The sequence below is a fragment of the Parus major genome, chromosome 2 (assembly GCF_001522545.3).
Source record: "Parus major isolate Abel chromosome 2, Parus_major1.1, whole genome shotgun sequence".
In the NCBI taxonomy this organism is placed as follows: domain Eukaryota; kingdom Metazoa; phylum Chordata; class Aves; order Passeriformes; family Paridae; genus Parus; species Parus major.
In genome coordinates this window covers 38,163,421-38,182,887 of record NC_031769.1, presented here as the reverse complement: position 1 = coordinate 38,182,887, position 19,467 = coordinate 38,163,421, and the positions used below count along the sequence as shown (strand labels likewise).

At 41.8% G+C, this 19,467-nt stretch overlaps 1 protein-coding gene across 2 annotated transcripts in view; it reads right to left on the bottom strand.

Annotated features, from left to right (window-relative positions):
- The window catches only part of RARB (retinoic acid receptor beta), a 319,504-nt gene extending 304,104 nt beyond the window's left edge, over window positions 1-15,400 (bottom strand). Inside the window, exons 1-2 of one of the 2 annotated variants that reach the window (XM_015618168.3) lie at window positions 15,372-15,400; window positions 6,556-6,651 (exon numbers count right to left, since the gene is read on the bottom strand). The gene's annotated coding sequence lies outside the window, so the exon portion shown is untranslated. The remainder of the gene's footprint in view (window positions 1-6,555; window positions 6,652-15,371) is intronic. The other variant, XM_033511907.1, reaches the window with a different exon arrangement.
- Window positions 15,401-19,467: the final 4,067 nt, after the last annotated feature.

Sequence of the window (19,467 nt, the reverse complement as noted above, 5' to 3'; positions counted from 1 at the left end):
CTCTCTTGAAAACTACTCCTTCACAAAATGAAAATTCAGCAGAAACTCTAATAGCTTTCATATTTCAGTCTAATAGGTAGCATGGCATTGCACTGCCACCCACCTTTGCTACAATATTGCACAGCACATTTAACAGACATTTGCTTCCTTCACTCAGTCCTTATGTGCAGCTTTTGCAGGACCTTAGTATTAACATTTAACAGAGTCTATGAGCATAAAGCACATTTATGAACACCTGCTAGAACATTTTATTTGCCTTAAGAGTTTTATTATAACTGTTAAATTTTCTTGCTATGCTTTATGGGCCAAATCCTGGTCCAGTTTTAGCCTCAACTCCCATTGACTTCAACAGCAAGCAGATTTGATTGTATGTGAGTTTCCATACCAATCCAATACAGCTTTAAAGAAAATGGGATCACTGGTAAGAATAATATTGGATAGAAAAAGCCAGCACTTAGCAGCACTAAATATCCACTGAAAACAGCCTTAAAATGCAATTAAAACTGATAAACAAATAAACCCCACACTCACAAGTCTGTAACCTCCACACTGCATTACAAAACCCAGCTGACTCTGAGGCCAGAAGTACACGGTACGCAGGTATCCCATCCACGGATGGCTTGGTGGGATGGATGTACTACCACCAGCTACTCCCTCTCAGATCACCCACTGATGCTCCTGTCACCAAAATTTGGTTCTCTGTAGTAAAGCCATCAAAGACATAGGCAAAGACATGTAGTAAAGACATAGGTTCTGGCTATGTCTGCACTGGTCACCTCCTCTGACACATCCAGACAAGTCACAGCCTTCTTCAGCAACACAGGATAGGCTGGAACAAACCATGCAGAGCCAGAAGTTGTGGCTGATCAACAAGAGTCCAAGGAAGATGTTGCAGAGGAAGCCATGCCAGAAGTCTGACTGTTCCAAAGGTGTTCTCTGCAACTGCTCTTCTCTGACAGAGTTTTACCATCTTACTGGAGATGTTCGTAACACCTCTGAGAGACATGACGATATAAAGGCAACACAGCTCCCCACAGCTTAGAGAAAAGAGAGGAACAGAGGACTCCAGGAAGTCCACATGGAACTCCTCTCAGAAAATTTAACCTCATTTGAAATTACATAAGTTTACTTTGCCCATTGCTATTAAAAGTCAAAAAATAGTAATACAGACAACTAACAAAGAATAGACAATATGGCAATGCCACATCTGTTTCACAAAAGCTTGACAGTAAACACTTGATTAAAAGCATACTATTAAGCCCCCCAAAATTCAAGCAATTATAAAAATGAAATTATAGACACAATGATGAATGACGACAAATGAAATGTTAACAGATCTAGCACCATACAAAAAAAAATATTGATTTTCTCTGATTACTACTTAGGTGATCAGAGTGTATGAGGTCCTAGTTGCTTGCTTGCTCTAGATTTTATTAATGCTCCAATATCAGACACCCAATTTGGAAATCAATGCTTACTTCATCATTTTTCTCTGAAGGATCCTATTATTCACAATTGATTTAACAGAAATGAAAGGCTTACCATTAACAAGACCCAGCTGCTGACACTTCTTAGATGAATTATTGAACTTCTAAGAGTGAATTAACTTAACCATCACCAAGACTTATTGTCTGATGTTTCTCATACCAAAGTCAGTGTATTTATAATTACAGAACCAAGCAGTAGAAACTAACTCCTTTTCTGCCTCCTCCAATAACATATACACCAAGTAAAAATTAAGCCTTGTAAAGATAAAAATATGAGTTATGCACCAAATTCAGTCAGTTGGAGCTTAGTCTCTAACTGCCTTTTGACACCCTGAATCTTCATTTATTTCTAAAACTCATAGGTCATTTCAAGGTTCAGAAAGAGGAAATCCAATTTATGGCAAGTTACATCTTCTGTCAATGAGATTACTACAGTCAAAGACCCCTAGGGCTGACCATGCCCTGCCAGAAAACCTACAGAACACTATTACTAATTCCCTTTAGGTACAAAATGAAGAACCACCTTATGAATTGAGATAAAAGTAACAAATATTACACTACTGCAAGTAGAAGTGGTACTACCAGTCCATTGCAAAAGCAGTGTAAATGTACGAAGCAAATGTTTGGCTATCCATGAGCAGAATAAGCATGCACATGTTAAACTTGCCATCTGAGCCAAGGGGCTATCTCTGCTCAAAACATAAATTCATCATGCCCATTTTTCAGTCTAAGAAGGACTATTCATCACCCAAGGTGAATTCAGTTCCTCAAATAAGAGCTTTTGCTCTACGGAACGAAAAGCTCAGTACCAAAAAGGAGCAGGTTTGAACGGGCAGGTGATCACAGCAGCCTCTATTGTAATCCTATGAATGACTATGTAATCCTATGTAATTCCCAAGCAGGCACACTGCTAACCATGCTTTTCATGAGCCATCCTTGGGAAGGGGCAATAAAAACCCTGAGCACCAGTACACTGCCCAGCTGCACTGATCTACAAACACATTAGCGTCAAGAGCACAGAGCTGTGCTAAGGCAATATGCTATCCTTCAGCCACAGACTGTAGGACCACAGCTGCTTGGTGACACTGCCAGAACAACTGCTCAGCTGTCAAAACTAGTGAACATTTCAGGTCTTAGTAGACTTTTGGCTAATCTGTACTATCTGGCCTAATTCAAACTGCTAGAATGGCAAGTGCTTTCTCCTTTAGCATTCATCATACTTGCAGAGGTCAGCTTGATTACACTTACCTCTGCAACTGCTCTGAAGACTTCAGCACAAGACCAAGTTCAGACTCCAGATGCAACACATTTGGGAAGTCTTCTGAATTAATAACACAATTTTTTTTTTCTTTTTATTCCACAGAATGGTGAGATAGAACAGGTCTGTTATCCTTTTCACACAAGCTGAAAGTCAACAACTGTCCAAAATCACTAGAGCCTCTTCTCAAAGCCCTCAATGGATTTGAGTGCTTTCACACTGCTGGAGGCAAAACACCTGGGCCTTTTTTTAGCAGGGTTAGTATCTGAGGAAGATACTCTTGGAGCAAACCAATCACTTTTCGAATACTGTATTTCCCTGTCCCAACTCCTCCATCTGTTTTAACCCCTATCTGACTGAAACTAACCTTAAAATCCTGCTTTGGACATTGGAAACAAAACAAACACTTGAAAAACTAAGAAAAACAGGAAGGAAAGAAGCCTGACAGATAAAGCCCCCAAGCTCATAGGTCTAACTGCGTTAGGAAAACAGGCCAAAATCATGAAATTATGATTATTTTTGAAATATGTAGGTATCAAAAATTTTCAGTCTGCCTGTTCTCTACAGAGTAACATTTTTGAAATGGAGGGTGGTTGGCCATAAGTGAAGTCTGGTTAAATCTGATATCTCCATAAAACATATCTCAGCAAGTAGGTTGTAACAACTTTTTTAAAAAAGACATGGACCTTGGCAGATTTCCTGTTTTTCTTACACTCATTTCTTCCAGTACTTCCCACATTGTGAAATAATTCCTAATGCTATAAAGACAGTGCAGACTGCAAAAATTGGTCCTAGTGGTTCCAATGGGAGTAACGTGGTCAGGATTTGGCATTCAACGAAGTTTCCATTTCTACATAGGTTTCATTTATTTTTCAGTTTAAAAATAAGACCATATTTTGGCATGTAACTAGAGCTGCTCCTGCAACTCAAAAGAAATAACACTGCTGGCAAGCCTCAAATCTGTTCCAAGACAAAAAACCGTGTTGGCAGAACTTTTTCTGAAAGTTCTTTTTGACTAGAGGCAGAATTCAACACCAGCAGAAGTGGAGAAACTTCAGTGAAAACAGTTATGTTACACATTAAGTTTATATAATGCAAATATATTTAGCTGACACGGAATTTAAATTCTGTTGAACCAATTCTGTTTATCTTCCACATGTACATAATAACTTAGCACGAAATTCTATAATCATTCTTCTGTGAATACTCTTTTCCCTCCTACATAAATGGTTCCGTGCTATTTACAAAGTACCACAACCATGCCACACATTTTTTTAACGTAAGAGCTATCCAATTAGGATGTGGTGAAATTAAAGCTGCAAGATCTGTATTCCTGCATCAATTACAGGCACAGAAGAAAATAACATAAATCTGACATTTCACAACTTCTGAGGGTTTGATTTTGCAACCTACTTTCTAAAATACCTTTTTTGTACGTCATACTCAAGGGTTTTTTTAGAACATGAATAGAGTTAACCAATGTGCAGCGGTGCTTCATCGGCACAGATCACAGCAAGATTTGCTCCCAACTCCACTACAGCACAGACAACAAGGAAAGCATTCAAGTACCTAGAAAAAGATGCCCATACCCCTTGGATATTCAGGATATAGCTGGTTGATGGATGGGACAAAGTACTTAAAAGAAAACCTATACATTTTAGATTAACTGTTAAAAAAAAATGGAGTTCTTGCCAGAGAGAGAAGAAAGTTACATGAATGACAGCGGTATCAGGCTGCTTCAATCCCCTTGAAGAAAAAGCAATACAAAGCTTAAATATGTAGGTATTTCTAAATCCAAGTTCTAAGCGCAGTTTTGTTACTCTACCCTAAAAGCAATTGAGTATTGCACTGAACATATTTGGTGTTTTGCTTTTTTTTGTCAAACTATGCTTTTTTTTACATTTTGTTATACTGTCACTGAAGAAAAAATGACAAAGAAATGTAGACTGAATTTATTTATCTTCAGACTCTTAAGGATTTTTATCCAATGCATCACAATTCATGAACTGCTTCAAATAATTCAACTAAGCACTTGGAGTAAAGGACCTTTAAAGGTCCTTTCCAACCCAAACTATCATCTGATTTGCAAATCTTGATTGTAAAAGTCAGTCTTGCCTACACGTAAGGTATCTTTTCAATAAAATACAAAACTTTAGATATCCATTGACTTAAAACAATTCAACATACAAAAAGAAAGGTAAGAGGTGATACTTATGTTCAGACCACAAATGAATGCAGTTTATTTGACCACCAATACAATTAATACAATGACAAGATAAGTACAGATAGAACTCCAAATAAACTTAATATGCTTAAAATATAAATAAAAACTAAATAGAATATGAACTAAACTTTAGGTCTGAAATTCCAACCAGCAGTCTTGTTGAGAATAAATTACACAAAATTTTCAGCGTAGTGTGCCTAAGAACTGATGTCACAAAAATCCTCAGATCTTCAGAAATTTAAGGCAAATTTGCCACCAAGTATAGGAAAACACATTAATCATCTTTATATTTCCACTGTAGAAATAATGTACTACAGGTGTTTCAGAAAGACTTTGATTTTCAAAAATAAATGGTCTCTTTCTTTCCATACATTACCAAGTCTAACAGAAGTACATTTTTATTTAGGCTAAATCATGCCTTGCGGGACACACTTAGGAGGAGGAAAGGAGGACATGGAACTGGCATTTGAGACATATTGCCAGTGCAAAGCTGCCAAAAGCACACAGCAGGGAGCATGTTTTGGCTATCCATGAGCAGAATAAGCATGCACTCCCTAACCACTGCCAGCTGGCATTTGTTTCCAAATACAGAATGCTCACTAGGCAGTTTGGAGACTGGACATACTCCTAACCTTAACTATGCTCCCATAAAAGCGTGATGCTGAGATACCTCATTAACCATGCCTGTCTCTTAGCAGACTGCCAAATGAGAAAGACTGAATGACAAACAAAAAGGATATATTTCTCCCTACACACAAAAAGTACTTAAAGTATATCCTAACATACTCTAGTGCTTACAGCAAAAGAGAGTTTTTAACAGTGTTGGAAGAAAATTCTGCCAAAATCTCAAAAAGCAGAAACACTGCTACTCTCTATTGTGCATAGATAGAAAAAGTGAAATCCAGAGACACAGAGCACCAAGAAAACATAGCAATGTTTAGAAAGAGTGGCTGGCACTATGATTATAAACTGTACTATCATGTTTAATACAACCTCTAGCACTCCTCACAACAGACGCTCCCTGCTTTATGTGCTGGGGCAGATTTGTGGGTAGAAGATTAATGTCCCCCTCCATCTGTTAATGACTCTATAGGTCCCCTGGGCTTTGCACCAAGGGTACTTTGCCCTTAGGATGGAAAAAGAAATGGGAATTTGTGTTTGTTACAACATGTGCTTACTATTTCCAGCAACACTAGCAATTGCTAGATGTGTATTATTTCAACTTTGTCTACCAAAAACATATTTTATCACAGTAGTTCAACTGTGATTCCAAGCAGATTTTCAAAGAGATCAGTTAAAAGGAGAACAAACCAACAGGGGGGCACTTTTCACTTTCAAAGTGCTTTCCTGACACACACAGCCTGCATCGGTATTTGCTCTCCAAGTGCTCTATTCATTAACTTTTCACTAGAGTTTCAAAGTGACTCCACTTTTTGGATTTCCCTTTCTCTGTCTCTGATAGCCTGCTGCCATGGACCGAGCAACTCAGAAGGAAGAAATGTACCAGAGACTGCTATGCAAAGGAGAGGGCACTAATTAAAATCTTCATTTCCTTCAGGGGGTTCTGTGAATGGATTTTAACTTACCCCTGTTAACTGTACCTTTGCTCCTGAGACCGGAAGGCAAGTCAGGAGGAGCTTGACACCAGCATAGTCTTCATGGACCTAAGCCAGTTTGATATCCTGGAAGAGTATAGGGAAAGAACAGTTACAAAACAAAGTTCTGAAGGAATGAGGCAAACACAGTCATCACCAGAACAAAGATACTCAGAGCAAAATCAGAGAAGGTTTTAACAGTATCTCCAATATCCACAAATGAGGAATCAAAACCAGAGCCTTGTTTCACTAAAGTCTCCAAATGTGGTGTCTCAGGTTTGTTTCATGGTTCCTTTCTTCCTTTTCCCACCCTTATCAATTGCAATACTGACCTCAGGTCCATCTCAAGGAAGAAATAGTTGTCCCTACCAAAATTCCCTGTGAGAACCAAAGGGAATTCCAGGGCTAGTCAACAATGTTTACGTTAACACCAAGCATTATTTAATTAACTTCTCCAAGTTTACTCAGCTTAACTTTGGAAAAAGCTGGAGCACCTTTGCATCTGAACCATCAACACAAGAAAATTCTACCCTCTATTTAAAAATAGGACATGTGATTTCAGTACATGACCTCTGCCAATCCTTTTGATCCAACTGGGCACTGCTTCTCTCAAACCATTCCTGCCCAACAAGAAAAACAGGACAAGACTGTAGTCAAGAGAGGAAAAATGGAAAAGGAATTGCTCCATACTCTCCTTCATCTTCAGCAGAGAATTTCCTGGTCTCAAACACTACCAGAGTGAAGGAACTGCAGCCACAAAAGACAATTTTTCTCCTCTATATGAGCAGCAGTAAAAAACAATGAGTGTTGAACTAACAAAGTGCTCTGCCTCTCTAGGCCTTAGTACTCATAACATTACTCTGAAAACACATCTCAACTGGCTTCCCAAATAAGGAAATACTCTAAATCAAAGATATACACTTACTGTTGTTAAAATTAATTGTAAAACACAACCAAAAAAGCCCTGCCTGATTTATATATATTTTGTTTTCCATAACACAATCTTGCTAGAATCAACAGAGCTGCTCCCAGATTTCTCATCTGAATCTAGTGATATTCGGCCTTTTTCTTATGCTTCCTCAACAAGGCGTGCATTTCACCTTCCATTTGAAAACTAAAGGAATCATCTTTTCCTTTAATCTGTGGACAATACAGGAAAACATAGTCTGAGTATGATTTAAATACACAGAGCAGGTAAAATGGATTCAGTGCTAATGTTTCTTGATTAAGTCATTCTCAGGCCCTTTTGGAAGTCTAACTTAGAGCTGAAAAACTTGAAACTCAATGCTAAAAAAAAAAAAAAAAAGATAAAAAATATACAGTTAAGAATATTAAAGACAAAAGCACAAGGAAGTTAAGGGACAGAGCAAAGACCTGCAGTTTCCCTTCCCTGTAGGGAGTACAAGAGAGCACAAGATATCATATCTCCTGGCTGATACTCCTTTGAGCAACAGCTTGCTATCCTTAACGTGACTCCTCAATTGCCATCCTGTGGCCTGCACAGGTAGGCAGCCCCAGGAGGGAAAAGCCACTGAAGTCTGTGCATCCTACAGAGCACTGACAGCTATCATTCAAGCTTTTATACAAGCCCCTTGTACCTCTGCAGAAAGGCTGCTCTCAATCTGGCCTCCTGAGAAAACACAGCAGCCTAGATTGATAACATCTCCTTACACTGCTGCTGATTAGACATAGACTGTCCCCGACAGTCTTTTTGGAAAGCTGAACAGGACTCTGAAGCACACAGCTAGCATATCTAACTCAAGTACTGGTAAAACACATTTAATGTCAATTGCAAAAAAAAAAAAACCCAAACAGATATGGAAAGCATGGGAGTTACTGTTTTTATTTGTGGAGAAGAAGGGAGGAATGTATCCTGTCTGCACATAGACAGATGGATGTGTGTACCATCTCACACATGGGTACAGGATAACAAATGCAACTTGTTCTCCACTACAGAATTTTCCCCTTTGAACACATAGACATCAATATCTAAAGTTCATGTTATTTCAGTGAGACACCTTTCAAATTAATAACGCTGGCAGGATTACAATTAATGTAGCACAGATTATTTGGTCTTCACTAACTCAAGGACAAATTGAAGTCTGATTTCTGTGACATCACTGACAGCTCACACGGATGCCCACATGCACACATGGAGACAAGTAGTGCTGGTATTTTGCCCACTTTTGCACCAAGTTAGTTCTGAGAAATGACTCAAAAAACAAACAGTCAAACATGATGCCACAAGTAACTAACAACAGTGAGCAACTCCATCAATGGAGAGTACAGTCATCATGTCAGGAACAAAGGACATGTGAACGAACAATCAATCTTAGAGAGCTTCAGTAGCCATTCTGTCAGAAAACAAAACCAACATTTTTTATCAAAGTATAACAGTCATTTCAAATTTATGTTATATACCCTCCCAGACTTGTGAAGAACTCACCAACAGTACCAACAGCCAAGTCCAGCAAAGACTGCCAGTTGACATATGTCACATTTGTCAGAGCTATTCTCAACAACAAGGCTGTGACTAGTCAAGGCAGCAGCAGCACTTTGCCTGACAGTTTAAACTTGTTCCTCTGCACATGCTCCTTATCCATTTTTATTCCAAATTATCTTGGCCATGAGTACTATACAAAGGGCTCCTCTGATCCCATAAACAAACAGTTCTTTCGTCCTCAGAATGTAATCTAAAAGACTGTTTAGCATAACTTTTACAATACTTATTTTCTCTGCAGGAAATCTTCCTACAGAATCAGAATAATTTAGGCTGAAAAGGACCTCTAGAGGCCACGTTCTCCAATTCCCACTAAAAGCAGTGCTGATTTCAAAGTTAGAACAAGTTGTTCAGTCTTGTCCAGTGACATTTCTAAATCTCCAAGGTCGAATCATGCAGCCTCCTCAGACCTCGGGTCAGAGCTAAAAGATTGTTAATTCTTTTTCTTTATGCCCAGTTAGAATTGCTCCATTTCTGTATGTGACAACCACACCTCATCCTTGCTCTGTACACATCAGAGAAGAGCACTGCTCTCTGCTCCAAAACAGCCTATTAGGAAATGGGAGGCAACAATTCACCTACATCTTCTAATCTCTGGGCTAGGCAAACCCAGATTCCTCAGCATCTCCCTGTATGCTATGCTCCAGACACCAACCGAAAAAAAGTGGCTGTTCCAGGTTAAAAAACTCTATAAATGACTTATGGAAATGTAACAAAGCCTTTCACACACCTCACCTTGATCATACAAGATTACTTTACTGGTACCCTGACACAGACAGGACCATTGGCATCTTACTTTCTGGTCCCAAAGAAAGTTCTGAGGACAGCCTCGGAGGAGTAGCAAGCATAAAGGATTTGACAAGATGATCCACTGAGTGGCATCTCAGATCACCTAAACACTCTGGAACAGCACTTTTTTAAGAGTACAAAGAAAAAAAAAATATCAACATTTACAAAAAGTTTCATGTGGTTTAGAATGTAGCTATGCAGCTTCCTGCAGTTGACCCCAGAAAAATAAAAGACATGTGATGTGTAACTTCCTTTGACTTTTCTTTGAACTCTAGATAGAGGCTCCTGCTTTAAAGAGCAGGATTTTTCTTTATTAATTACTTTTACAATTTTGGTTAATATTTCCAAACAGTACCTAACGCTAAAATATTTGCACGTACCAATTTCAAGGGCTGGAACACCCTCTCAAAGAAAAACTGTTTCTAATCATTATTTTGAGATAGGGTGTGCTGAATTACTTTGATGAAATGAGCAGCCCACCCCTCACTTGAGTGCATGCATTCCAAAGCATCTGCAGAGAATCTAGACATGGTTCAAAACAGGTACAAGAAGAAGGATATGTAAGAAAAAGGAGATCTGTTACCCTTGCTACTGAGAGCATACTTCCTTGCATGGCAGCACAAAGCACACCCTCACAGGGCATGAACCAGGTTTCATTCAGAAACCCAAGGAAGTCAGCTTTCTATACAACTTCATAGGATGTTCCCCATATGCAAGAATGGGTTTAATAAAGATTTTATTATTTATTTAGAGCTTGTCTTCTATTACTTTGCTACATATTGCTGCCACAGGGAGAAGCTTTTCAGATCTGCCTAGATAAGAACTAAAACCTCTAGAATCATGACTGCCAAATTCTCCAACAATCAGCAGCCCCAGAACTTCAGATTAAGCTGTGCAAGTTCAAAACCTGTCCCGTTAGCAGACCCAGCAGTTCCAAGAACACAAGAACACAGTATGTATTAACACTGAAAAATAGGCATGGAACTATTTATACACACAAACACACCTGTATATTCATTTGTGCATACTGTTGGCAGAAATGTGAATGTTACACACATACCTCACGCTACACACACATAACCTTCAACAATTTAAGAGCAGTAGCAAACACCAGTGTCTGCAATATTCTGCATTCACGAGAGAAATGCCATGGCAAACACGCCAGAGCTGTCGCGTGGTAATGGCACCTCACTAGTGAGTCTCCTGCAGCTCTAGAACAGCACAAGCACACAGCCCCACAGCATCCTCCTCCAGCTCCCCACACCAGCCTAGACACAGGGGACAAGTTGTAGCACTGCAGGAGAAGTAAAAGAGAAACTAGTGCCCCTCCAGAGAGAGGCCACTCTCTTGGACCCAGCACGAACACACACACTGGCACAGGACTCAACTCGGCTCTGAAGTTTTACACATGACCTGGAAAGGTTTTGCCATCACTTGTCTGAGAAAAAGAACAAAACCCACTCTATGTGCAAAGCTTTTCAATGACTCCAAAACTGGTACTTTTACATCTCCAGGTTGGGGTTTTTTCCCCACCTTCATTCTATCCTCCCCATTTAGCTTACACAGAGACCACCTCCAGAGTGCCATGCTAATTAGCAACAGCTTGCACTCTGTATTAAAACTAAAAATAACCCCAAAAAATCTAGTGAAAAGAAAAACTGACTAAACTCATATGCATTTCATCAGTTCAGTAATATTGGTGTATTTTAATTATACTAATTTTAATACATAATTTTAATTCTGATCTGAGCAGCAGACTAACTGTAATTGCTGAAAAATAAAGTTAAATTAAACATGAGATATGGTAGAGTCTATTGCCCTATAGACTTTCTATAAAGTGGTAAAAAAATATATATGGCTGTAACCAAAACTAACAATAATAAGCTCACTGTGTGAGGATAAAACAAAGAGGTGAACAGTAGAGAAATGTTCAGCTGGTGTAGCAAATAAATCCAAAACCTACAAAGTATAACTTCAACAAACTAAACAAATATTTAATAAAATTAAGTTCTTTTTGCTTTCACTAACATGAGTAGCTCCTAAAAATAAGAAAAAACATATTCCTTATAGGTAAATGTCTATTCTATAAATTTTCTGTATTTCTTGTACTTCGTTTGGCTTTTTCACAGTGGGCCTTATTCTGTTTCCTTATGTCTGTACTTCCTATATGTTCAGTATTCACCAATCTATCAACCTTGAATAAAAACTAAACTATTACAGAAAATGAGACGTTCCATGATTCTTCTAGTCTTCACGATTTCCGAGTACTGTAGCAAATAGGATACTGCACATTGCTCTGTGGAAGGGAAGTATGATTTTACTGGTATTTCATTGGTGTCTTGAGAGTCAAAGCCCATCTCCTATAATACTGAATATTTAATTAGAACACAACCTACAAATAAGAAAATATTTGACATAATTTTTCCCCAGTATCTTGCCTAAGCTGTAACAATAGTTTTCACTTGCAATATTCACCACAGTAGACTCCATTATTATAATTAAGATCAGCTAAGCTCTTTTAGGGAATTTCAATAGCTACTGTCTCCTCCTAATAGATAAGCAAGAGAGAGTCAATGATATTGAAAGACAACAGATTTAATGCAGATAATTTACAGAGTTCAATACCACAAAATATTACTGAAACAACAGGTTATTAAACCATGCAAAATATTAAAGCCACATTCATAAAGTAACTACTATCTGAGAAGGGTTAGAAAAACTTCCACCACAACAACAAGCACTCTGTAACTGCTCATAACAGCTGGATGACAATGGCTTGTATTGCATCCCACTGAGGAGTGACAGCTTTTTTCATCTTTGTTTGTATCACCTACCAGAAGAATCCCATCCTGGGGTGCAAAGTAATGGAAAACTAATCTTTGTCTTGAAAATACCTGTACTTCTTTTGTGAAACACCAGTATTAGCACAAATCTGGTCGAACCTGCTAGCAGCTCTAATTTTACATGTGTAAATCCACATAAGTCCACAGGAACTTAAGTTTATGCTACCTACCCACCATATCCATATCGACAGAAGTGTGAAAATGGATGATCCCTTTCAGGCACACCTGGCTCAAACTCCTACTGTACACACCTACAGACACTCATAGTTAGGAATTTGCTGCAATAATTCATTTTTTTCTACAGAAATGCGGATATGTGAGAACACTGAGCCTTCTACACCTCGCCCACACTGGAGACCCACTACCCTCAAAACAAGCTCTGTCAATAAATCCCTTTTACTACTGACATAGACAAAACTACCTCAGCAGAAAATGGTAAAGCAGTACTTGGTGGTGCCACTCTTTCTACCTAGAGAACGCAATTTCCATGTGTAACAGAGACACTTTACCATAGCCATTAGGGTGAGTTAGCCTGAAAATGCAACAGGACTTCAAGACCTCTGAAAGAAGGTGCAAAAGAGATGCAAAGTACCCCAAAGTGCAACCATCTGCGGTAGAGCCACTTTGCATTCTTCACACACTTAGTCGCAACATAATGACAACACAGGTTGAGACACTTTCATTTACTAACACTATGACACTAGTATACAAGGACAAATTCTGCAACCCCTCATCTAGCAAAGTATATTTCGCTGGAAGCTGACCCACATAAAAAGCTGAGGATCAACCTTCTCTGATCATTAAAACAGACACAGACAGATGCTGACACAACAAGCTCTTACCCAGAGCTTGGTTCATAAAGGAATGATTTAATTATTATTTTAAATCAAAACAAACCTTCTTGGTTAAAAAACAAAACACACGCTAACTTCTGATGCTCTTTTTTTAAGAGCAATGGTTTTTTTATTCAGTTTTGCTTCCAGCTGTTCCCAAATGACATAACCAGAACTACAAACAAGTGATGTCCACATAGCAACTTCTACCACAATGACACAACTGATCTAAATTTACATTGACACCACTTTACCTTAAATCAGCTTCTCCCACATGCACAGGTTTTTGCACTAGGTATCCAATTCCTTCAGTCAGCCTTAGCATAATATATAATATATAATTAACCTATGCTTGCTAAACTTCCTCATGAGAACTCTTCCAAGAGAAATAGACGAAGAGCAGTCTCAGTGAATTTCTTTTCCTTGGACTGTAGCTGTCCTGTCCTGGTGGGCATCTTTTGGATCTAGCACACTCCCTGGACAATAATATTCTGTGTTGCTCCATTAACTACTTTGTCTTCAGAATCCATGCTATTGTTCCATTCTCTCTTCAAATCATAAAGTAAGACCGCGTTTATTGCCAGTAATTTAGCCTTTCATATTTTGTTAAACACAGCTTGCTTAAATGCCTTTAAAAGCACGTCTCAGCCAAGAGCAAAATATCACCACTATCCAAACCAGCAAAATTCTGCCACAGATTCAAACGACCAAACTCTCACTCTACATACCAACAACAGTGTGCCACTAGAAAACACCAGGAACGCATAAAGAGCATCCCTATCACCTGCACGCTTCAGAGTCTTCTGCATTTGCTAACGATGGATCACTCCCTGGCAGGCAGCAGAAGGGATCCAGCAGACCCCCACACCGCCAGCCTCACTCACCCAGAAGTAATCCCTGCTCCAGCCGCACAGCCACCGCGTCCCAACAATGTCCTCCGGCGAGGAGAGGAGCCGCAGAACTGAACTTTCACTCCCAAAAGGCGCAGGAGAGCCGCCCTGCACGCCTGCCCGACCGCTGCCCGAGTTCCAGGGCACAGAGCTCGGGAGGTGCAGCGCGCAGCCGGCTGAAGGACGGGCACCGCGGCTCCCCCTGAGCGGGATCCCACTCACAAGGCGCGCATCGCTGCCGCTCCGCTCTCGCACACCGAGCCGCTCTGCACAGCGAGCGCGGCCGAGACCCACTGCCTTGTTTTAACCACAGCTGTAAACATCAAGTTTTTGGGGGTTTGGGTTGTTTGGGGTTTTGGTTTTGTAAATTTCGGCCAAGACAGCCGTTCATTCAGGCCAACGCCGCCCAGCAGGCGAGCAGCCGCAGCGGTGCCGGGCTGACAGGGTCCCGAGCACAGCCCGGCGCTCCATGCTTCCAAAGCAGCCCCCGACGCGCCTCGGGAGCGCTTTTGTCTGCGGAGGAGAAGGCACGGAGCGCCCGGGCGCTGCCGCCACATCACCGCGCTCCTGGGCTGCCGCCCAAAACAGCGCCCGCGCCGCCCCGCGCCCCGCCGGGCAGCGGGAGGACGTGGCCGGAGCCCCGCGATGCTCGGAGCCTCCGCGATGCCCGGAGTCTCCGCGATGCCCGGAGTCTCCGCGATGCCCGGAGTCTCCGCGATGCCCGGAGCCCCGAGACGCCCGGAGCTCCGAGTTGCGGCGGGGGTGGCGCGGCCCCGAGCGGGGGGCACGGACGCGCGCGGAAGGCGCCGCTCCAGCCGGGACCGCGGGGGCACGGCCGGCAGCGAGCCCCGCTCCCCTCCCCGTCTCTCCCCACGCCGGATGCAGCGCGGCGGGCGAGGAACCGATCTCCTCCTCTCCCGCTCCCGCCCAGCTGCCGGTAGCCCCGCTTTACCTCGGCAGGCTCCCGCTCCCGCCGCCGCCCCGCCAGTGCCGCCGACAGCGGCGGCGGCAGCCCCGGACCCCCCGCCCCGCCCCGCCCCGCCCCCTGGCGGGGCCGCGGGGGCTCGCGCGCCCCCTTGCCGCGCGCGGGGCCCGGGGGGCGCGGGGCGCTTCCCGCCCGCGCGGGCCGGGAGCGGGGATGGCGGGGAGAGAGCGGGGAGAGAGCGGGGAGAGAGCATGGGGAGAGAGCATGGGGAGAGAGCATGGGGAGAGCGGGGAGAGAGGGGATGGCGGGGAGAGAGCGGGGATCCCTCCGGCGCGCTTCCCGCTCGGGGGCTCTGCGGCGGGGCGGGACAGGGCACGGAGGCATCCCAGGGCTCGCTCGCCCGGTCTCCGGACGCTGTCAGGCGCGGAGATCGAGCGCGGTCCCGCCAGGTCGCAGCAGCCGTACGCCCGTCCCTCTTTCCGCCCGGGGCACAGGATGGGCTTACCCCCTCCCGCCGACCTCTCACCCCACGAGCGCTCTGCCTTTTGACTGCTCTGGCCGCAGATACAGTTCTGCCATCATACTCACAGCGCGGCCCTCGCTTGTCGCACCTTCCGTGCCGATGTGCCTCCCTTCGCCTCCACGGCTGCAGTGACTTTCCATGCCTTCTGCGGGTGTGTGGGTCCGACGGGGAGCAGGGCATCCAGTGAGTAATGTTAAGAATTCCTGCTGGGGAAGAAATCCCGGAAGAGGGAGAAAAGGTGTGATGATGCTCAGATGGGCAGCGTGCTCCAAGCCTTCCATCCCAGCAGTACAGGAACTGGCTGGGCCTTCATCATCCTCTCAGCTGCTGTTCATCTCAGCTTAGAGACTGCAAAGTCTTCAAGAGTTAAAACAGGCAAAAACACCCTCTATTCAGATTTTTGACAGCTGTAATGAGTGCAAGGAAGAATTATGTAAACATTATTAAGTGTTAATAAACACATGTCAGCGTTAGGCACTCTTGTGTAGAAATGTTGGTAAAAGCCACGGTGAAAGCTTTATTCATAATGTCTTTTTAACTTTATGTAGCTGGTGTAATAGGCCCTGTGCATTGCTGTTGCCTCGACGGAAAATCATTACCCAGTAATGGATGAGCCAGTTCGGAAGGAGTGCCACTGGGATACTGCACACTTTCATTCAAAGATGCTATGTATTAGAGGAAGTAGCAGGAGACCTGCCAACTTTCCCAATTTAATTATTAAACTGTCAGTTCCTGACTCCTTGTTTCAACTTCCTGAGGCAACATCTGGCTGTAATAACAAAAATAAATAAATAAAATAAAATTTGATCATTCACTCAGCAGCATTCTCTTTGCAATGTCCTTTTTACAGCGACTTTTATGAAAAGCTCTGTATGGGGGATGCAGACCCAGCACCTCTCTGAAATACCCAAAAGCAAAGACAAGAACAGTTTCAGCTGTGAAAGGCATCTTTCCTCAAGGCAAAGATGTGCAGAAGGCTATATCATATACTTGAGCCTTTTTTCAATGAGTCTGGTGCGTTTTAATCTTCCTAATCCTTCTTTTATTCATAAGAACATCAGAGTGTTTTTTTCACTGCATGAATCTGCATGATATGACTTTGGGAGATAAAAAAAAATCTTTTGCTAGCCAAGAATTTTTGCATTTTCATCAAACATTGCTTCAAACGGGTAGAGTTGGTTTCAGGAAAAAAAAAAAAACAAACCATAAAGGATATCAGATTTAAATGCTAGCAAATGTGAGCAAAACACTGAAGAGAAGTTTTAAAATATCTGAAACTGTGTCTTCACGTGTTCTCTGGATCTGTTTCATACGATGTGACAGCTTCAGCTCTTGATTCGTTATTGCAGTTGCTTTTGGAACTGAATGCCTCTTTTTTTCATATCCTCACTCAAACATACGCACACACTTACAAAAATATGTATCTATATATGTACACACGCACATGGAGAGACAAATACAGAGTGACTCAGCTCTGCATTCTACTTGCTTAATCAGTTTCAAAGCTTCAGTACTGTTCTCCTGCCTTATTTAAAATGCCTAAGGCCACCTTTCCCACATTGCTTATTTCAGTGCTGGGGTACAGAGCCTTTGACAAAGCTGGGCCATCTATGCTGCCTTCTGCGGGTCACCCTTTCCTAAAAGCCTTTCTGCAGGTCAGGAGGTCAGCCCTTCCATTAATCACACAGCAGCTTGGGATTCAGTACTCACCCTGCACACTAGTCCTAGGGAATCCTCAGAGACCTTTCTCCTGGTGGTCACTTGGAGGTAAGGAAGGAAATCAAGGTCTGGAGGCAGAGGTCATGCCAGCCCAAACCGCAGAGAGATGGTATCAGGAATGCTGTGGGGTGACCACCATCACCCATGCCCTGCACAGTGCTTTGGTCTGCCAAACCAACTCTGCTGGTAAGTACTAGTCAGGCAAGTATGGCAGCAGTGCCTAACTCAGTACCTCCAAGTATAATTGCTTCCCTAGTGCTCCCAGAGAAAGCATTCCTGATTTTCTCCTTTCTATCAAGAAGTCAGGTAGACAGATCAAAACAGTCTGAAGTCAACGTTGCTGTCTTTTGGGTTTCTGACAGATATTTAACATTAGGCCCTTGGTTTTCTGCCTCAAAAGTTTACTTCTCATAGCGTGGAAGAACTTCTGGAACATTTTATTTATTTCTTAGCTGCTCTCCACTGGAACTCCTCATAATTCCTTGCTTCCTAAGGCTTCCTCGGGTACTTTTTCTTTTATATCCCTCAGTTCAAGCAGCAGAAAAGCTAACTATCCTGTTAAGTAGGGCAGCCTTTCTTAAGTCGTTGAAAGAATTCTGGATAATCCTTTCATACCTGTCTCCCATCTTCAAGTGAAATGACTATGCCTCTTAAGTTGTCATAGGATGGAATTGAATACTTTATATAAATTCTATTCAAGATTCTCCTGTTTTCCCTACAGTTCATGACAGATCAGTCAGACTCTTCCTTTCGACTGTAAAGAAGAAAGAAAATAGAAAGAAGGGAGAGTGTTCAAAGTGGGTTTTCTGGTCAAATTCTATTTAACATTTTTTCTACTATTTGCCAATTCCCAGGCCTATGGCTCAGAATTATTTTTAGAAAAACCACCTGGGGTTTAAAAAAAAAAATAAAAAAAGAAAGAAACAAGTCCTCAAAACAAAGTATATCAAAATGCTGTGGACCAAAGCAATGTTTCCAAGACAGCTAAGACTATCCTGTGACCAGATGCAGCTTTGAAAACTTCCATAGGAAGTAGAATCTGTACCATAGGAAGGAAAATTTGTAGTTCTGTACATTAAGGAGTCTTTTTCAATTTCCTTACTTTTTGCTCAGGAGATTCCACAACAAATTTTGTACTGAATATTAATTCAGCAGAGGAAACTATGCGAAAAATGAGCAAATCTTTCATGAAAAGAAGGTCAAAGAAGAGTTTAACACAGAGAATTTCACAATCTGTTGGAGAAGGTCAATAGCATGATGGATAAGACTACAGCAGATGTATTTGTATATTTACAAATGTGAAAGCAGAAATTAGGGTCTTATTAAAAGTAGCAGCTGTTAATTGCCAGCCTCACATATAGACACATGCTCGGAGAGACTGTTAATTAACTGAGTGAAAAACTAGAGGAGTTTAAGATCTGAGTTACTTGCCATGGCCTTAAGAAATTTGGTGAGAGACTGATTCCCAGGTGGATCACAAGCTGGGTGATATTTGTTGGCTATATGGAGGCAATGATGTCTATCTGAAACAGAACTGCCTATGCATAAAGATGTGCTGATCCACTAGGGTCAGCATCAGCAACTATTAAAACAAGCTGACATAAAGAGCCTCCCAGATATCTGTTTTCATATAGTCTGGAGACATCAGCTCATATAAAACTGCAAAATACTTGAGACTCAGAACCTAAAGTTGCTTTCCTTCATGAAAAGCTTCCTTTACTGAAAGGAAGAAAAAATATCCTGCAGGATTTGAAACGTCAGACAAGAAATCCAGAATCCCATTAAGCTTGGGGCACACTTACATGAACATTTGTTGCAACAGCCAGCACTTACCTAAGGACATGATAAAAATCCCAAGGTGTTAATAATAATAACAACTTA